Below are 18,931 nucleotides of genomic sequence, written 5' to 3' on the forward strand. Positions count from 1 at the left end.
CATTCACCCCTTGTCAAAAATGAACCCGGCGGGGTGATGCTTCGTATGGTGGTAAGGGTTCACAGGGCTGGTCCTGGGAGGATAGAACATTTACATGGTAGTACAGTATTGGACAGTTTCGTCCTGTTACAACTATTTACAGAGGGTATAGGAAAAACAAAATGTTCTTTGAACAGTCCATCTTTGTTTTACATCGACGCCACGAGTCGGTCGGGCGGTCTGGTCGTCCGTGTCGATCGCCTCGGCCCCGGCGGTGGTGGTGGTGCTTGTACCAGTGTTGTCGCCTCCAGGAGCCGTACGGTTTCAGCTGTCGGTGCAAAGGGGAGGGGGACTGATCCTCCTGGGAAGGGGCGGTCGCGGGGTGCGGCGGTGGCAGGAAGGGGGGCGGTTGGGTTGATGGTGTCGGGGGGGTGTGCGTGGTGCCGGCGGGCGCCAGATCCCGCAGAGAGACCGTGTCCTGTCGGCCGTCGGGGTACTCCACGTAGGCGTACTGGGGGTTTGCGTGGAGGAGGTGAACCCTTTCGACCAACGGGTCCGCCTTATGTGCCCGCACGTGCTTTCGGAGCAGGATGGGTCCTGGGGCCGCCAGCCCTGAGACTGAGGCGTTCAAAGGGGCGGGAAGCCTTAATCAGGTGCGCTCCATCTGGCCTGAAAAAATGCGTCTTGCATTCCGCGCAGATGTGGCAGTCCCTTGTGACTGTACGGACCTCTTCTAAAGAGTATGGGAGATTGCGGGACTTGATGAAGTGGTAAAACCGAGTGACCCCCGGGTGGCAGAGGTCCTCGTGGAGTGTTTGGAGGCGGTCAATTTGTGCGTTGGCACATGTCCCGCGGGATAGGGCATCGGACGGCTCGTTCAGCTTTCCGGGACGATACAAGATCTCGTAGTTGAAGGTGGAGAGCTCGATCCTCCACCTTAAGATCTTGTCATTTTTAATCTTGCCCCGCTGTGCATTATCGAACATGAAGGCTACCGACCGTTGGTCAGTGAGGAGAGTGAATCTCCTGCTGGCCAGGTAATGCCTCCAATGTCGCACAGCTTCCACTATGGCTTGGGCTTCCTTTTCCACTGAGGAGTGGCGGATTTCTGAGGCGTGGAGGGTTCGGGAGAAGAAGGCCACGGGTCTGCCCGCTTGGTTAAGGGTGGCCGCTAGAGCTACGCCGGAGGCGTCGCTCTCCACCTGGAAGGGGAGGGACTCGTCGATGGCGCGCATCGTGGCCTTTGCGATGTCCGCTTTGATGCGGCTGAAGGCCTGGCAAGCCTCTGTCGACAGAGGGAAGGTCGTGGTCTGTATTAGGGGGCGGGCCTTGTCTGCGTACTGGGGGACCCACTGGGCGTAGTACGAAAAGAACCCCAGGCAGCGTTTCAGGGCTTTTGGGCAGTGCGGGAGGGGAAATTCCATGAGTGCGCGCATACGTTCGGGGTCGGGGCCTATTATCCCATTGCGCACTATGTAGCCCAGAATGGCTAGCCGATCGGTGCTAAAAACGCACTTGTCCTCGTTGTACGTGAGGTTCAAGGCTTTGGCGGTCTGGAGGAATCTTTGGAGGTTGGCGTCGTGGTCCTGCTGATCGTGGCCGCAGATGGTTACATTGTCGAGGTACGGGAACGTGGCCCGTAACCCATGTTGATCAACCATCCAGTCCATCTCCCGTTGGAAGACCGAGACCCCGTTTGTGACGCCAAAAGGGACCCGTAGGAAATGGTATAATCGCCCGTCTGCCTCGAAGGCTGTGTACTTGCCGTCACTTGGGCGGATGGGGAGCTGATGGTAGGCGGACTTGAGGTCCACGGTGGAGAAGATTTTATACTGGGCAATCCAATTGACCATGTCGGATATGCGGGGGAGAGGGTATGCGTCTAGTTGTGTGTACCTGTTGATGGTCTGGCTATAGTCAATGACCATCCTTTGTTTCTCCCCTGTCTTCACTACTACCACCTGCGCTCTCCAGGGACTATTGCTGGCCTGGATTATGCCCTCCTTTAGTAGCCGCTGGACTTCGGACTGAATGAAGGTCCGGTCCTGGGCGCTGTACCGTCTGCTCCTAGTGGCGACGGGTTTGCAATCCGGGGTGAGGTTCGCAAACAAGGATGGGGGTTGCACCTTGAGGGTAGCGAGGCCGCAGATAGTGAGTGGGGGTATGGGGCTGCCGAATTTAAACGTAACGCTCTGTAGATTACATTGGAAATCTAATCCCAGCAAGGTGGGGGCACAGAGTTGGGGAAGGGCGTTAAGTTTGTAGTTTTTGAACTCCCTCCCCTGCACCGTTAGGGTAACTATGCAGAATCCCTGGATCTGTACGGAGTGGGATCCTGCAGCTAGGCAAATCTTTTGTGCGCTGGGGTAGGTGGTTAAGGAACAGCGTCTTACCGTGTCGGGGTGTATAAAACTTTCCGTGCTCCCGGAGTCGACTAGGCATGGCGTCTCGTGGCCATTAATTAGGACCGTTGTCGTCGTCGTCTGGAGAGTCCGGGGCCGAGCCTGATCGAGCGTAACCGAAGCGAGCCGTGGTTGTAGTAGTGGGGTGGGGTCCGTTGTTGCCATCCAAGATGGCGTCGGGGATGGACAAAATGGCCACCCCCATACATCGCACGTGGCTGGGGGGTCACAAGATGGCGGCGGGGGTGGACAAAATGGCCGCCCCATGCGTCGTACAGGTCGGGGCGGTCCAAGATGGTGGCGCCCCTCCTCCCCTCGTGGTGGTCGGGACCCAAAATGGCGGCGTCTGCGGGTCGCACAACGGCGCCCCTCCTCCCCTCGTGGTGGTCGGGACCCAAAATGGCGGCGTCTGCGGGTCGCACATGGTGTGCTGGGGGGTCTGGGGAGCGCTAGGACCGCGCGGAGTTCCCCCACTGCGAGCGCCAGGGCCGCGAGCGCTAGGACCGCGCGGAGCTCCCTCGCCGGGGACAGCGGTGGTCGGGGCCCAAGTCGGCGGCGCCGGCGGGTCAGGCGTGGGGCCGCGAGCGCAAGGAGCGCGAGGAGCTCCCTCACCGGGGACAGCGGTGGTCGGGGTCCAAGTAGGTGGCGCCGGCGGGTCAGGCGTGGGGCGCGGGACGGGGGTGAGGGTGGCGTTCGGGACGCGAAAAACCCCTTCCTCTCCGTGGAGAGTGTTGGCCGGGACCCAAAGCAGGAGAGCCGGCAGCGGGTCCTACATGGACTGCGGGGAGGGGGGTTGGGGAGCGTAGGCGGCGTGCAGAGCTCCCAGTTCTCCCGGGACCGCGGTGGTCGGGACCCAGAGCGGCTGCACCTGCGGGTCGTACAAGGCGTGCTGGGGGGGTTGGGAGGCATAGACTGCTTGTAGGGCTCCCTGTGGCCCCGGGACGGCGGCGACCTCGCGGGATCGGCACACAACCGCATAATGGCCCTTTTTCCCGCAGCTGTTGCAGATGGCTGCGCGGGCCGGGCAGCGCTGTCGGGGGTGTTTCGCCTGGCTGCAGAAATAACAGCGGGCGCCCCCGGTGCGACTCGGCGTTTGGACTGCGCAAGCCTGTGGGGTGTCCGGGGGGGGGTAGGGGGTTTGCCGCGACGGGTACGTACGGGGCCCAATGGCCTGCCGCGCGGTCGGGGCCGTAGGCGCGGGTATTACGCGCGGCCACGTCTAGGGAGGCTGCTAGGGCCCGTGGCTCTGAGAGTCCTAGCAACTCTTTTTCTAGAAGTCTTTGGCGGATTTGGGAGGATTGCATACCTGCCACAAAAGCGTCGCGCATTAACATGTCCGTGTGTTCGTTTGCATTCACCGACGGGCAGCTGCAGGCTCGTCCCAAAATCAGCAGCGCGGCGTAGAACTCGTCCATCGATTCTCCGGGAGCTTGCCGTCTTGTCGCGAGCTGGTAGCGAGCGTAGATTTGGTAAACGTAGAGATTTCTCAGTGCTGTGAACGCCGCCTGGAAATCGTCGGTGTCTTCAATGAGGGTGAAAATTTCCGTGCTCACCCTCGAGTGCAGGACCTGCAGTTTTTGTTCGTCTGAGACTCGGCCTGTGGTCGATCTGATGTAGGCCTCGAAGCAAGTCTGCCAGTGTTTGAAGGCTGCTGCCGCATTCACTGCGCGGGGGCTGATCCTCAGGCATTCTGGAATGATCCTGAGCTCCATAGTCCTTTTTAGGCACGCTTAATAAATTGTAGCGCACAAAGACTCCGTGAGACGAATAGAGTGAAGTCGATGAGGCTTTATTAAGCGTGTCTGTTCCCCAGCAGCCCGATAGTAAACTGGCCTGCGGGGGAAGACACCGGCTTCTTATACTTCGCCTTCAGGGCGGAGCTTGAGGTCAACGGCCAACCAGGACCCGGGATCTGTCAGCCAATGACATTAGGGCTTCCAGTCCCACATGACCCCCAATACATACTACCACACCCACCAGGCAGTGGGGTTTGCTACCATCAAAAGGATGCCCCGAGTCCATGTCACCCTACGAGCATCTGCAGAAGACAGGCCACTCGACACAAACCAAAAGGGGTTCAACTCGATGAACTCGCAGCTGATATGTGACCATGAGCTGCGCATCATACCCGTCAGTGCCCGATACCCAGGTAGCGTGCACGACGCCTTCGTCAACAACCCCCCGGCTGGGGGGTTGGCTCCTGGGCGACAGGAGTTATTCACTGTGGTCGTGGTTGATGACACGTATCCGGAGGCCATAGGCCGACACGCAGAGCCGCTACAACAAAGCCCAAACATCAACGAGGGGTGTGATCAAGCGGTGCTTCAGCCTCCTGAAAGTACGGTTTAGGTGCCTGGAAAGCTTTGCAGCGGGCATCCAATATGATTCTGAGAGGATCGCCCCGCATCATGGCGGCCTGCTGCGTCCTCCACAACATTACACAGCAGAGGGGCGACATGCTGTAAGAGAAGGAGGAGGATGAAGGCCAGGCCTCGTCAGGCCAGGATATGGGGGAGGGCGGGTGTTATAACCTGCCTGCTTACCATTGGCTGGGGACTAATGACAATCCCACAATCCTGTGGGAGTATGAGCTTCCCCAATGAGGGGCGGCGGAGAAATCATTAGCAGACTACCTGTATAAATAAAGCTGGCCAGTTTGGAACCAGCAGGAAGGAGTAAGCAGCAGGTGAGGTTGCTGCTGTTGTGTATATATATTATTGTAAATAAATGTTGTTATTTCTTTGTATCGTTAAAACTCGTGCTGGATTCTTCGTGGCCCTCACAAAAGCAGGGATGAGCAGGACATGGGGTTCAGGCAGGCACGGGAGGCCGCTTGGGCCTACGTGCCAGGGAGGCTCTGATCGCCACCAGGTTTACCGACTGGGGTTGGGGTGGGGGAAACTGGTCAGGGGCATGGACACCACATCCCACACCCACACATTCCGCGCCCCCCATGTTCGCCATTGGCCACACCCTCGCCTGCAACCCCCCCCATGATACATACCTGCCACACTACGGGGTGGGGGCCCTGGGTTGGAACACATAGGGCGTCATTCTCCGACCCCCCGCCGGGTCGGAGAATGGCCGTTGGCCGCCGTGAATCCCGCCCCCGCCGAAGTCTCCGAAGGGAGAAAAGTCGGCGGGGCGTTAATGGCGCCGCTGCCGCGGAGAATGTCACGGGTCTGCGCAAGGCAGCCGATTTTCGGCCTGCCGATATTCTCCCTTCCGGATGGGCCGAAGTCCCGTCGACGTGATGACCGTTCACGTCGACGTGAATCAAACCTCCTTTTCATCGGCGTGACCCGGTGCTCCAGGCTCACGCCGACCAGCGAGGAGGTGAGTGACGGCCTGGGGGGTTGGCTCTGGGCAGGAAATGGCGTGGCCGCAGACTGATTGCGTGAGGAGAGGTGTGTCTCGGCTTGTGTGTGTGTGTGGCGGGGGGGGGGGGGGGTGGTTAGAGTAGGCTGGGCTCCGGGGGAGTGCCGGGAGGGGGTCCGTGCCGGGGTGGAGGTTGGGGGTTGTGGAGGGGGTCCGTGCCGGGGTGGAGGTTGGGGGGGGTCCGTGCTGGGGTGGAGGTTGGGGGTTGGGGAGGGGGTCCGTGCCGGTGTGGAGGTTGGGGGGGGGTCCGTGCCGGGGTGGAGGTTGGGGAGGGGGTCCGTGCCGGGGTGGAGGTTGGGGGGGGGGTCCGTGCTGGGGTGGAGGTTGGGGGTTGGGGAGGGGGTCCGTGCCGGGGTGGAGGTTGGGGGGGGTCCGTGCTGGGGTGGAGGTTGGGGGTTGGGGAGGGGGTCCGTGCAGGGGTGGAGGTTGGGGGGGGTCCGTGCTGGGGTGGAGGTTGGGGGTTGGGGAGGGGTCCGTGCCGGGGTGGAGGTTGGGGGGGGTCCGTGCTGGGGTGGAGGTTGGGGGGGTCCGTGCTGGGGTGGAGGTTGGGGGTTGGGGAGGGGACCGTGCCGGGGTGGAGGTTGGGGGGGTCCGTGCTGGGGTGGAGGTTGGGGGTTGGGGAGAGGGTCCGTGCCGGGGTGGAGGTTGGGGGGGGGGTCCGTGCCGGGGTGGAGGTTGGGGAGGGGGTCCGTGCCGGGGTGGAGGTTGGGGGGGGGGTCCGTGCTGGGGTGGAGGTTGGGGGTTGGGGAGGGGGTCCGTGCCGGGGTGGAGGTTGGGGGGGGGGTCCGTGCTGGGGTGGAGGTTGGGGGTTGGGGAGGGGGTCCGTGCCGGGATGGAGGTTGGGGAGGGGGTCCGTGTCGGGGTGGAGGTTGGGGAGGGGGTCCGTGTCGGGGTGGAGGTTGGGGGGGGGGGGGGTCCGTGCTGGGGTGGGTGATGGGAGGGCAAATGAGTTGGTCCACCTGGCCAGGTGCCAGCCTCCAACAGTTGGACCCATGCGGTCCATGCCACCTGGCTGGGGGGAGGAGGGGATATGGGCAATGATGACATGTCGTCGTTCCCCTCCCCCCCACCAGGCCGTCATGTTTTCAGACCATCCAGCGATGTTGGCCGCCGTGGTGGCAGCCGCTCATGTCTATGTTGCCCTGGATGAGGAGGAGGAGGAGGAGGAGGAGGAGGAGCGTGCCAGAGAGGCGGCGCAGGCTGCCGCAGAGGGGCAGGCGGCAGCCGCCCAGGCTGGAGAGACACCTGACCGACAGGACGAGGAGGGGGAGGAGGACGTCGTGGCCCCACGGCAACGGAGGCACCCGAGGGCGCCCCGTGTGTACCGGCCCCGGCAGTCATACCAGGACCTCACGGACCGGGAATGCAGGAGGAGACTCCGGAAGAGCCGGGAAACCGTGGCACACATCTGCCACCTGCTGGCACACCTGTCACCGCGTGGCACTGGCGGGGGACACCCTCTCCCCGTGTCCGTCAAGGTTACGGTGGCCCTGAACTTTTATGCAACGGGGTCATTCCAGGCACCGAGTGGGGACCTGTCCGGCATATCGCAGACATCGGTGCATCGGTGCATCCGGGCAGTGACAGATGCCCTTTATGCCATGGCGCACCGCTACATCCGCTTCCCCGTGGACCGGGCCAGCCAAGATGCCCGGGCCGTGGGCTTCTCTGCCATTGCCGGGTTCCCCATGGTCCAGGGCGCGATCGATGGGATGCACGTCGCCGTGCGGCCACCTGCAGATAACAGGGCCGTGTTCACTAATAGGAAGGGGACCTATTCGATGAACGTACAGGTGGTCTGCGACCACCGCATGATGATCCTGCACATCTGCGCCCGTCACCCAGGCAGTGTACACGACTCATTCGTGTTGTCGCGGTCATCCATCCCCGGCATGTACGAGGGACGCCATCCCCGGCTGAGGGGCTGGTTGCTGGGCGACAGGGGCTACCCATTGCGATCGTGGCTGATGACGCCTATACGGAGGCCACGCAATGAGGCGGAGAACCGCTACAATGATGCCCATGTAGCGACAAGGGGAGTGATCGAAAGGTGCTTTGGCGTGCTGAAGATGCGTTTCAGGTGCCTGGACCTCTCTGGGGGCGCCCTCCAGTATCGGTCAGATAGGGTCGGCCGCATCATTGTGGTGTGCTGCGTCCTGCACAACATAGCCCAGCAGAGGGGCGATGTGCCGCAGGCAGAGGAGGGCGGAGTGGAGGAGCAGCAGGAAGAGGCCCAGTCCTCCCCAGATGAGGGGGATGGGGGCAATGGTCAGGGCAGACGGGGTAGACACAGACGGGTGGCTGTCCACCGTTACCGGCTGGCCCAGCGGGCACGGGACAGACTGATAGACGCCCGCTTCACTGACTAGATGGGCGTGGGAATCGGGTAGTATGGCCACAGACCGCACACCATGACAACAGCCGACCACCCACACCCCCCACCCATCCACCCACCCAGCACCCTCACCCCCCTCCCCAACCCCACACACCCCACCCGCATGCACATCACCCCCCCACCCCCAATTGCCGATCCACCGGCAGCACAACGGGCCGGGCTCACCCAGTTGCGGGTGGACGCGTGTCTATCGCAGGCCATGGAGAATGATGACAACCCGCCTCCGATGAGCTCCTGGCTCTACATCGTTGGACTATGTCTGACCCATGGCCACAGTACCACCATCCACCCGGACCATCCCTGCATGCGGCTGTGACACTGCAGCGCACGGTCCCGTCCTCTGCCCGGGGGATGTTGATGGCGGCCCAGGGGGAAGGGGGCAGACTCACCTGGGGCTGAGGTAAGACCACCCCTCACACACACACTTGCGCTCAACGTACATGACACCCCCGCACACTTTGGACAGAGCACAAAGGCAGCTTTGGTAGGTGTAACATTGACTTTAACAACCAAAGGAGTTCATGCACGTGCCCTAGCGCCTAAAACTCATCTGTGCCCTGCACCCGTGCCAACTTACTCAGTGTCTAATTGTTTGGCCTTACGGGCCCTTTGACTACGTCTACGTGGTTCCCCAGACGGTACAGCAGAACTGGAGGTGGACTCCTGTGATTCCTGCCCTCTGACACTGGATCCCTTTGGCGGCCGTTTCCTGGGGCGTCCTGGCCTAGATGGGCCAGGCTGCGGCCCGGGCGACTGGGATGGCGAGCTGCCAGCCTGTCCTGCCCGTTGCCCACCCGATGCACCTGGGACGGAAGGGGGGGAGTCCGAGGTGTCGCGGTGTACCGGGACCTCCCCTACAGAGGGAGCCGGGACGGACCACACCACCTCCTCCTCCCTCGGGGTGCCCGATGGCCCCCAGGCCTCTACATGATTGGGGGATGCGAACGGACTGGCCATCCGACGCGCCCCCGACATCTGGCGCTGCCAGTCCTGGAGGCCCGTGCTGGTATCGACAGGGGTCTGCAGGTTTGCAGCCATGGAGCCCAGGGGGTTGTCGAACCCTGTCTGCGACAGTGCGACGCCAGCTCGCACATGGCCACTGGCGCCGATGCCCTCAGCGATGGCCTGCTGAGACTGGGCCATGGCCTGCAGAGACTGGGCCATGGCCTGCAGAGACTGGGCTATGGCCTGCTGAGACTGGGCCATGGCCTGCTGAGACTGGGCCATGGCCTGCTGAGACTGGGCTATGGCGTTGAGCGCCTCTGCCATCTGGCGCTGGCACTGGCTCATGGCCTCCTGTGAGAGGGCAGCCATTTCCTGGGCCACAGACGCCGCCTGCACGGAAGGCCCCAGGCCTCGCAAACCGTTCCCCATGTCTGACACCGTCGCACCCATTGCCTCCACCGCGGACGCCACCCGTGCGGTGTCAGCCTGGGTGGCACGCATGACCGGGACCACTCCCAGCTCCTGGACGCGGGTGGACTCCTCCACCTGCGACCGCAGCCGCCGCAAGCCACCCGTCACCCTATTCGCTCGTCTCCGTGTCGGTGGTTGCATCGGATCTATGTGTGGGTGTGGTAACTGCAGGAACCCGGGATCCATCTGGGCGGCAGATGTTCGCTTGGCCTGGGCTGCCCTCCGACCGCCCGGTCCCTCTGCTGCTCCTACCTCCACCTGCTGTACCGGGACGGCTGTGTTGTGCGCACCAGTGAGTGTACCAGACGCCTCATCACTAAAGTGCCCAACCGTGGTGAGTGTTTCTGCGATGGTGGAGGGTGTTGGTGACAGCAGTGGCGTTGTGTCGTGCTCTTCGTCCCACTCTGAGTTCATGGCACTTTGGGGTGGGGGTTCATCTCCACCCATCCACTCTGAGTCACTGTCCGGTATTTCGTCTTCCCGGGTAGGGGTGTCCTGGGTAGTGCTGTCCCGGGTAGTGCTGTCCCGGGTAGTGCTGTCCCGGGTAGTGCTGTCCCGGGTAGTGGTGTCCCGGGTAGTGGTGTCCCGGGTAGGGGTGTCCTGGGTAGTGGTGTCCCGGGTAGGGGTGTCCTGGATAGTGGTGTCCTGGGTAGTGGTGTCCTGGCTCGGATGTGACGGGGGCCTGTGGCTGCCCCCCTCATCGCTGGGTGGTCGCTCCCGCACGTGACGGGGGTGTCGTCTCCCTGTTGCTCCAGGTCTCTCCGTCTCCCGTGGTGTGCGAGAGGCATCCTGCGGGCGTCGCATGCTGGAGGGTCCGGGTCTCTCCGTCTCCCGTGGTCTCCGAGGGGCATCCTGCGGGCGTCGCATGCTGGAGGGTCCGGGTCTCTCCGTCTCCCGTGGTCTCCGAGGGGCATCCTGCGGGCGTCGCATGCTGGAGGGTGCGGGTCTCTCCGTCTCCCGTGGTCTCCGAGGGGCATCCTGCGGGCGTCGCATGCTGGAGGGTGCGGGTCTCTCCGTCTCCCGTGGTCTCCGAGGGGCATCCTGCGGGCGTCGCATGCTGGAGGGTGCGGGTCTCTCCGTCTCCCGTGGTCTCCGAGGGGCATCCTGCGGGCGGTCTGCATCTGCGGGGATGGGTGCCTGGACGTTTGGTCCTGCGATACACAATGAAGCATGCATGGTTAGACATCAGGCAGTGATCAGGTGATACGGGAGAGGGGGATATAGGGGAGGGGGGATATGGGGACGGGCTGTTGGTGGCTCACTTGCTCGTGGGGCCCCGACCTCTGCATCAGCAACCTCCCGGTCCTCAGGTCCGCCAGCCAGTTCCAGGGCCCTTTCCTCGTGTACGGTCAGTGGCCTCTCATCAGCGGGCCCTCCTCCAGTCCTCACATGCTCCCTGGTGTTGTGTGCGCGCTTCTCCTGTGGGGGGGGGGGGGTGGTGGCAGGGGTAAAGGGCAACAGTGTTAGGCAGGTATATGAATGCACGCCATCGGTTGCGCGTGCATTGCAGAGGTTAAGGTTAGGGCTGGATTCACTTGGGGATATGGGGGAGGGGGGGATATGGGGGAGGGGGGGATATGGGGGATATGGGGAGGGGGATATGGGGGATATGGGGGAGGGGGGAATATGGGGGATATGGTGGAGGGGGGATATGGGGGAGGGGGGATATGGGGGATATGGGGGAGGGGGGATATGGGGGAGGGGGGATATGGGGGATATGGGGGAGGGGGGAATATGGGGGATATGGGGGAGGGGGATATGGGGATATGGGGAGGGGGGATATGGGGGAGGGGGGAATATGGGGGATATGGGGGAGGGGGGATATGGGGGATATGGGGGAGGGGGGATATGGGGGATATGGGGGAGTGGGGATATGGGGGAGGGGGGATATGGGGGAGGGGGGAATATGGGGGATATGGGGGAGGGGGGATATGGGGGATATGGGGGTGGGGGGATATGGGGGATATGGGGGAGGGGGGATATGGGGGAGGGGGATATGGGGGATATGGGGGAGGGGGGAATATGGGGGATATGGGGGAGGGGGATATGGGGAGGGGGGATATGGGGGAGGGGGGAATATGGGGGATATGGGGGAGGGGGGATATGGGGGATATGGGGGAGGGGGGATATGGGGGATATGGGGGAGGGGGGATATGGGGGAGGGGGGATATGGGGGAGGGGGGAATATGGGGGATATGGGGGAGGGGGGATATGGGGGATATGGGGGTGGGGGGATATGGGGGAGGGGGGAGTATGGGGGATATGGGGGAGGGGGGATATGGGGGATATGGGGGAGGGGGGGATATGGGGGAGGGGGGATATGGGGGATATGGGGGAGGGGGGATATGGGGGGGGATATGGGGGAGGGGGGGATTTGGGGGAGAGGGGATATGGGGGATATGGGGGAGGCTCACCCTGCCTGCTCTGACGAGGTCATTCACCTTCTTGTGGCACTGGGTGCCTGTCCGTGGTGTTAGGGCCACAGCGGTGACGGCCTCTGCCACCTCCCTCCACAGACGCCGGCTGTGGCATGGGGCAACTCTGCGGCCGTGCCCGGGATACAGGGCGTCCCTCCTCTGCTCCACCGCATCCAGGAGCGCCTCCACATCGCGTGACTCGAACCTCGGGGCTGAGCGACGGCCGGCCATCAAGTCGGGTGTTGCGGTCGGCTGTTCCGGTCGGGTGGGGGGGAGCTGCGCGGCCTTATGAGCCGTCACGCCGTGCAGCGCGTATGACGCTGCACGGCGTGAACCACTGCGCAAGCGCGGATCCCGTTACGTCGCTGCTAGCCCATTTCGGGCCGCAGACTATCGGCCCATTTTTATGACGTGACGCAAGTGGGATTTGCGCCGTTTTTTGCGCCGATCGGCGGAGTTTCCGCCGATAACGGAGAATTTCGCCCCAGGTCTGGTCCATGAGAAGGAGAATGATGGCGACCCGCTCTGTGATGAGCTCTGGTGCACTGCATTAGTTGACAACGTCTGACACCTGCCCACAGGAGCACTTTCCACCGTCCACCTGGGCGATCCTTACATTCGAGCTGACCATTGCATCACATGGTCCCATCGGATCCCTGGGGTGACGGTGGGAGTGATGGTCCAGGGGAGGGAGGGGGGGAGGAGCCCAGGCCACACACAATGCTTGCCCAGTCCCCCCCACCCCCACCCTGTGCTGACATCAACACAGTCTCATAAATGGAGAATCTAGCCGCAGGCAATTGTCCCATAGGTTGAAAATTTTATCAGGCACCATCTAGGTACAATTGGTCAAAGCAATTCAAAATATCACAGGAACTTAAGCCTGGGTTACATCAAGAGTCATATATCTGTGATCTTTTGCACTGGTTTCAATCTCATCGTGCTGGAAGCCAGCCCCACTTGCAAAGCTAGCCATGTCTCAGATAGAAGTAGTGAGTTTACACCGATTCTGACAAGCTTTGGCCAGTTCAGACACTCTTCAAGCTGAACTTGTTTTCTTACATGCATAGCCACTAACTTAGAAATTCCTACATGTTTGAAATATTTGATTTAGTAAGAAACAGTCTTGTGTAAGTCAGTGAAACTATTAAATGGTTCTGTATTGTTTCCTTGAAGTAATTTTCATGTGTTTTCTTTTAAGTCAAATCCTGACAGATTTTTAATATTATTAAAAATATTTTGATGATAAACCCATTTTCAAACCTATTAATAAAACTGCAAGAGGTCACCACTCTTAAAAACACCAAAGAGTATTTTTTAATAGATGGAGTAAAGAACAATTACACTGCCTGTTGGAACATTTGAGACGTGTTTATATAAATTTAGTTGAGCTGAAACTTGAACTAATCAACGCAATTTCAAGCACAATTTGCACCCAATTTTCTGATTGCACCCAAAGTGGGAACCCTACCCTGTAGCACTTTGCAAAAACATTTGTGTAAACTAGATAAAGAATGAGTAAACAGTTCTGAAAAGCTACACTTAAAAAAAAACAGTGAGAAATAGAGGGAATCTGCCTGATCATCCATAGGGAACACCACATTTCCGATGGAGGGGTAAAGGTCATTGCTTATTTAAACAGCAGAACAATAGAAGGTTTTGGTTGCTATTTCTCCTCTGTTTGCATGGTAACCATTTGTTTTGATTATGTTCTATTTAAGAGAACAAACATTGTCGCTTGAGATTACTTAGGAACTAAGTAAGAGTCTTAACTGTATATCTGACAGTTATTGGTATTCAAGATAAGCTTCAACTCAATTAAAAAGTGAGTCTGAATCAGTTACATTCCAGGAAGATCAGCGTTATATAGTTATTCAGGTCTGGAGGGTGGGATGGTGCAGCCCATATCTACACACTAATCTGCGTTATCTCAAAGTGATAAGTACAGATTCCAGTAAGCCTCACATTTAACATGTGATGTTGAAATTACTGTTCACTTGTCCCGCCCAGCACAGTGCATGTGGACAATACTCCTGGAAGAAGATTTCATTTGCAGAAGAGGCAGTGAATGACGTCTTGCTGCTGGAATTCCCTATGAATCTGTTGGACCGCTGGGCACATATTGAGTGTTTCTGCTGCGAACATGTTCTGGCTGAAATACTGGTGACTCTAGTTGCTGCAGTCCAGTTTGCAGTGGAATGACGGCCCAAACACATCTCTCCAGCGCTGCAGAGGGTGGAGCCGGGAGTAGATCATTCTGAGCAAATTCACTGGCCTCCATGGTATGGATAGACTGAGAACAAGACGAGTAGGTAAGTTATCCCTCTAATCTGCCAAAACTGAGTTCAGTATTCAATGGGGTCACAAAAGCACTTGCAGAATTCTGACATTGTCAAAAATGATGGTTTGGGGCCACGGTGTTTTGAGGGCTTTCTCTTCGCTATCAATATTCCTCATTATCTTTATGACTGGTTCGAGTGAATGATATGCAGCCCACGTTATATGAGCAAAGCACCAATTATTTTGTGTGTTATATTCGAGACTTGGAAGTAAAACTTTCAGGTTAATCTGAGATTATAAATTCTTCTATTTCCCTTCACCTGAAGATAAGAATGTTAAAATCCCTTTTGTATCTCAAGTTTGTTCATCAGGAACTTCCAATTATATTGTTCTAATAAAATCACACTTTTTAAAATGAATATTTGAGGTGGGTTTTTCAGAGCGTCCTTCAGCATCTAGAACTGGAACCACAGGCCATGGGTAGCAAGTTACTCATTTTAATAAAGGTGAGGGGAGTCCGACGAGTAAACAAAAGAAGACATTTACATGAGGCACAGTTCTCCCTCACCGGGTCCTCTCTCTCTGTCTGTCGGTTCCTGACTGGCCAACCTTTTATGCAACATGGTTATCAGGTCCGTAGTTAGCGGGGGAACTTATACTCCTCAAGCCACATGGGGAAAACAATTGAACCCACACCTTGTGTCCTATGCAGGTTACTACACTCATGATTCCATCAAATGACAACTTTGATGCGTGATAAGCGGTTGGTTTTCCACACAAGCTGCCTTCTCCCCTGGTTCTGCCATGGAGCAATAGAGATACACTAATAAACATAAAGATAATGATCCTTATAACATTTAGGATTCTGCAACAATTCAAGAGAATGTCTTTCTTTTAAGTAGGTTTTGGGACTAGGATCAGGGTCGATGAACATTTCACATTTGAGCGCGCAGTCAGTAGAAAGACAGAGACTGAGGAGAACCAGAGCTCACCTGATAACGGGTTATAATCACTCTCCTGCCTTGTATATTGACCAGCTGACAGTGCCGACACAGGCCCATCACCCTGCGATGATGTAGCACAGACCCTGGGAGGGTGAAACAGGGTAGGTGGGGTGAAGGTGGGGGGTGGAGCGAGGGGGGAAATGAATGGGAGGGAGAGGGTTGAAGTGGGATGGTCAATGGAGAGGACTCACCCACGCAGACATGGGTAGAGTGTGCAGACTCCACACGGATAGTGACCCGGTGCCGGGATCGAACCTGGGTCCTCGGCGCCGTGAGGCAGCAGTGCGAACCACTGCGCCACCTTGCTGCCCATCAGAACCGTATTTTGAGTAGTCCTATCCACCATTCAATGGCAGCCCAGGTGGCAACATGGGCCTCATTATATTGAGTCTCCGCATAAGTCTGCAGCCTGAGCACATCCGTCATCCTGGGGTGGTCCTCAAAGATGCCGGAGATCTCCGAGTGTCCCAGGATGTAGCTGTCATGCACACTCCTGGGGAAGCGTGCACAAAGGTGCATGATCCAAAGGTGCTGATCACACACAATCTGAACATTGAGGGAGTGGAACCCCTTCCTGTTAATGAAGGGCGCTCCCTGATGCCCGGGTACACGCAAGGCAGCATGCGTGCCATTAAGTACCCCCTGGACCTGGGGCATCCTGGCTACCCAGGTTTTGTAAAAGCCATGAAGAATCCAGCACGAGTTTTAAGGATACAAAGTAATAACATTTATTTACTATAACATACATACATAACAGTAGCAGTAACTTCCCTTACTACATACTCCTTCCTGCTGGTTCCTGAACTGGCCAGCTTTATTTATACTATGAGTTTACTAGTGGTTTCTCCGCCCCCCCTCATTGGGGAAGCTCATACTCCCACAGGATTGTGGGATAGTCATTAGTCCCCAGCCAATGGTAAGTAGGCAGGTTATAACATCCCTCCCCCCCAAAGTCCAAGGAATCCACCGAAGACCCTGGCGAAAGAGGGTGTCGGACTTGTTTGGCCGCAGGCCGGACACCATTTGCACACGGCGCTGGATCAGGCGGAGTGTAACGAGACGGAGACCGGCGCTTCCGTGACGAACGGCGCAACGGTTGTACATCCACGGCCCGTGGACCCGAGGATTCCCCCTCTGATGCATCCTGTGTCTCCATCTCGGAGTCAGAGTCTGCTGCCTCCGTCATGTCAGCGTATCTATCTCCATTCGGTCCCGTAACGACCTGCGCATGCTTCGAGTGAGGCACCAGTGGAAGATTGTGAGGACTACCTTCGCTTGTCTCTGGTCTCTGCGGCTGTAGAAATGAGCTCCGGGGGCGGGGAATCTTTTGAGGGGATAGTCTTCTGGACCGAACGTGGTCTACATGTTTTCGCTGGAGCCGACCCTGTGCTTGCACTTGGTAAGATATAGGGACCGTTTGGCGAAAAATTACACCAGGAACCCATTGGGCACCACCAGCAAAATTCCGAACGAACACTGGGTCACCGGGCGCAAACTGCCGAATCGGCCGATGCCGAGAAAATCCCTGACCCTGCCGTTCTTGTGTGCGGCTTATTTTTGCGCCAATGTCCGGGGAAACCATACTAAGGCGGGTGCGAAGTCTCCGGCCCATTAGGAGTTCTGCGGGAGCTACCCCAGTCACCGCATGGGGGGTGGTCCTATACGTAAACAAAAAGCGAGCCAGTCTCGTGTCCATTGATCCGGAAGACTGCTTCTTTAGGCCTCTTTTGAATGTCTGCTCTGCGCGCTCTGCCAACCCATTTGAAGCCGGGTGGTAAGGGGCAGTGCGGATATGGCGTATGCCGTTCATCTTTGTGAACCTCGCAAACTCCTCACTCGTGAATGGAGTGCCGTTATCCGTGACCAGCACCTCGGGGAGACCATGCGTACAAAACGATAAACGCATCTTTTCAATTGTTGCGCAGGACGTTATCCCCTGCATCTTATACACCTCTAGCCATTTGGACTGGGCGTCGATTAGTAGAAGGAACATGGATCCTTGAAAAGGGCCTGCGAAATCTGCATGCAAGCGTGCCCAAGGCCGCCCTGGCCATTCCCAGTGATGTAGGGGCGCGGCCGGCGGAAGCTTCTGATGCTCCTGGCAAATGGAGCAGTTTTGGGCCACCTTCTCAATGTCGGTGTCGAGGCCTGGCCACCAGACATAACTCCGGGCCAACATTTTCATTTTGGTCACGCCTGGATGCCCATTGTGCAAGTCTGTTAGTATCAGCTCCTGGCCTTTTTCCGGGACAATCACACGCGTCCCCCACAAGAGGATGCCGTCTTCCACGCTGAATTCTGACAGCTTGGAGGAAAATGCCCGCAACTCGCTTGGGAGCTGTCTATGCTGCCCACCATACAGGACTATGTGCCGAACCTTTGACAGGACTGGCTCCGTCTGGGTCCACTCACGGATCTGTGATGCCGTGACAGGCAAGGTGTCCATAAAGTTTAGGGTTGCAACCACCTCACCGGTCGTGAGGGTCGACATGGGGCTGGTCGATAAAGGCAATCGGCTCAGTGCGTCGGCATTTGCTATCTGCGTACCTGGTTTGTGCTCCAGAGAATACTCGTGTGCAACAAGCAACAAAGCCCAGCGCTGGATCCGTGCAGAAGCAATGGGCGGTATTGGCTTATCCTCTCTGAAAAGTCCCAGCAGGGGCTTATGATCAGTCACGATAGTGAAATGGCGCCGTACACGTACTGGTGGAAGCGTTTCACCGCAAAAACCACTGCCAGGCCCTCCTTCTCGATCTGCGCGTACTTTTTCTCCGCTGCAGTCAATGTGCGGGAGGCGAAAGCTATCGGTTGCTTGGCCCCGTTCTCCATCTTGTGGGACAGGACGGCCCCAATACCATACGGGGATGCATCACATGTGACGAGCAAAGGCTTTCCAGGATCATAGTGGGTTAGTAACCCAGACGACGACAATTGTTGCTTTACCCGCTGGAAAGCGGTTTCTTGCGGCTGCCCCCAAACCCAGGTGTGATTTTTCTTTAGCAGAAGGTGCAAAGGGGCCAGCATAGTTGCCAGATTGGGGAGGAACTTCCCATAATAGTTTACGAGACAGAGAAAAGAACGAAGATGCGAAGTGTCAGTCGGGGCGGGGGCATGTTGAATTGCACGCACCTTCTCTGCGACGGGGTGCAGACCTTCGCGGTCCACCCGATAACCTAGGTAGACTACTTCCTTTGCCTGAAATACGCACTTTGTGCGACGTAAACGGACTCCAGCCTCCGAAAGGCGGCTAAGGACAACCTCCAGATTTTCCAAATGTTCCTGCTCCGACGTCCCTGTAATCAAAACGTCATCTAGGTAGACAGCCACACGTGGTAAACCTCTCAAAATGCCCTCCATAACACGTTGAAAAATTGTGCAGGCAGAGGATACTCCAAAGGGCAACCGTGTATATTCATACAGGCCCCAGTGTGTATTAATCGTTACATACGGTCGGGAGGCAGGGTCCAGCTCCAACTGCAGGTAGGCGTGACTCATAGTGATCCTCTATGCGAGGCATTGGATATCGGTCGAGTCGGGAAACCGTATTCACTGTAAGTTTATAGTCGCCACACAAGCGAACTGTGGCATCTGGCTTCATTACAGGTACAATTGGTGCTGCCCAGTCAGCAAAGCGGACGGGCCTGATAATACCCAAACTCT

General features: G+C 58.0%; 1 long non-coding RNA gene across 2 annotated transcripts in view; it reads left to right on the forward strand.

The window, feature by feature from the left end:
- The first annotated feature begins 13,765 nt into the window (after nt 1–13,765).
- Nucleotides 13,766–18,931, forward strand: part of LOC140407823 (uncharacterized) — a 128,680-nt gene continuing 123,514 nt past the window's right edge. For both annotated transcript variants that reach the window (XR_011939827.1, XR_011939826.1), the window contains exon 1: nt 13,766–14,299. This is a non-coding gene — a long non-coding RNA (uncharacterized lncRNA). The remainder of the gene's footprint in view (nt 14,300–18,931) is intronic.

This window comes from Scyliorhinus torazame, chromosome 2 (genome assembly GCF_047496885.1).
Source record: "Scyliorhinus torazame isolate Kashiwa2021f chromosome 2, sScyTor2.1, whole genome shotgun sequence".
Classification (NCBI taxonomy): domain Eukaryota; kingdom Metazoa; phylum Chordata; class Chondrichthyes; order Carcharhiniformes; family Scyliorhinidae; genus Scyliorhinus; species Scyliorhinus torazame.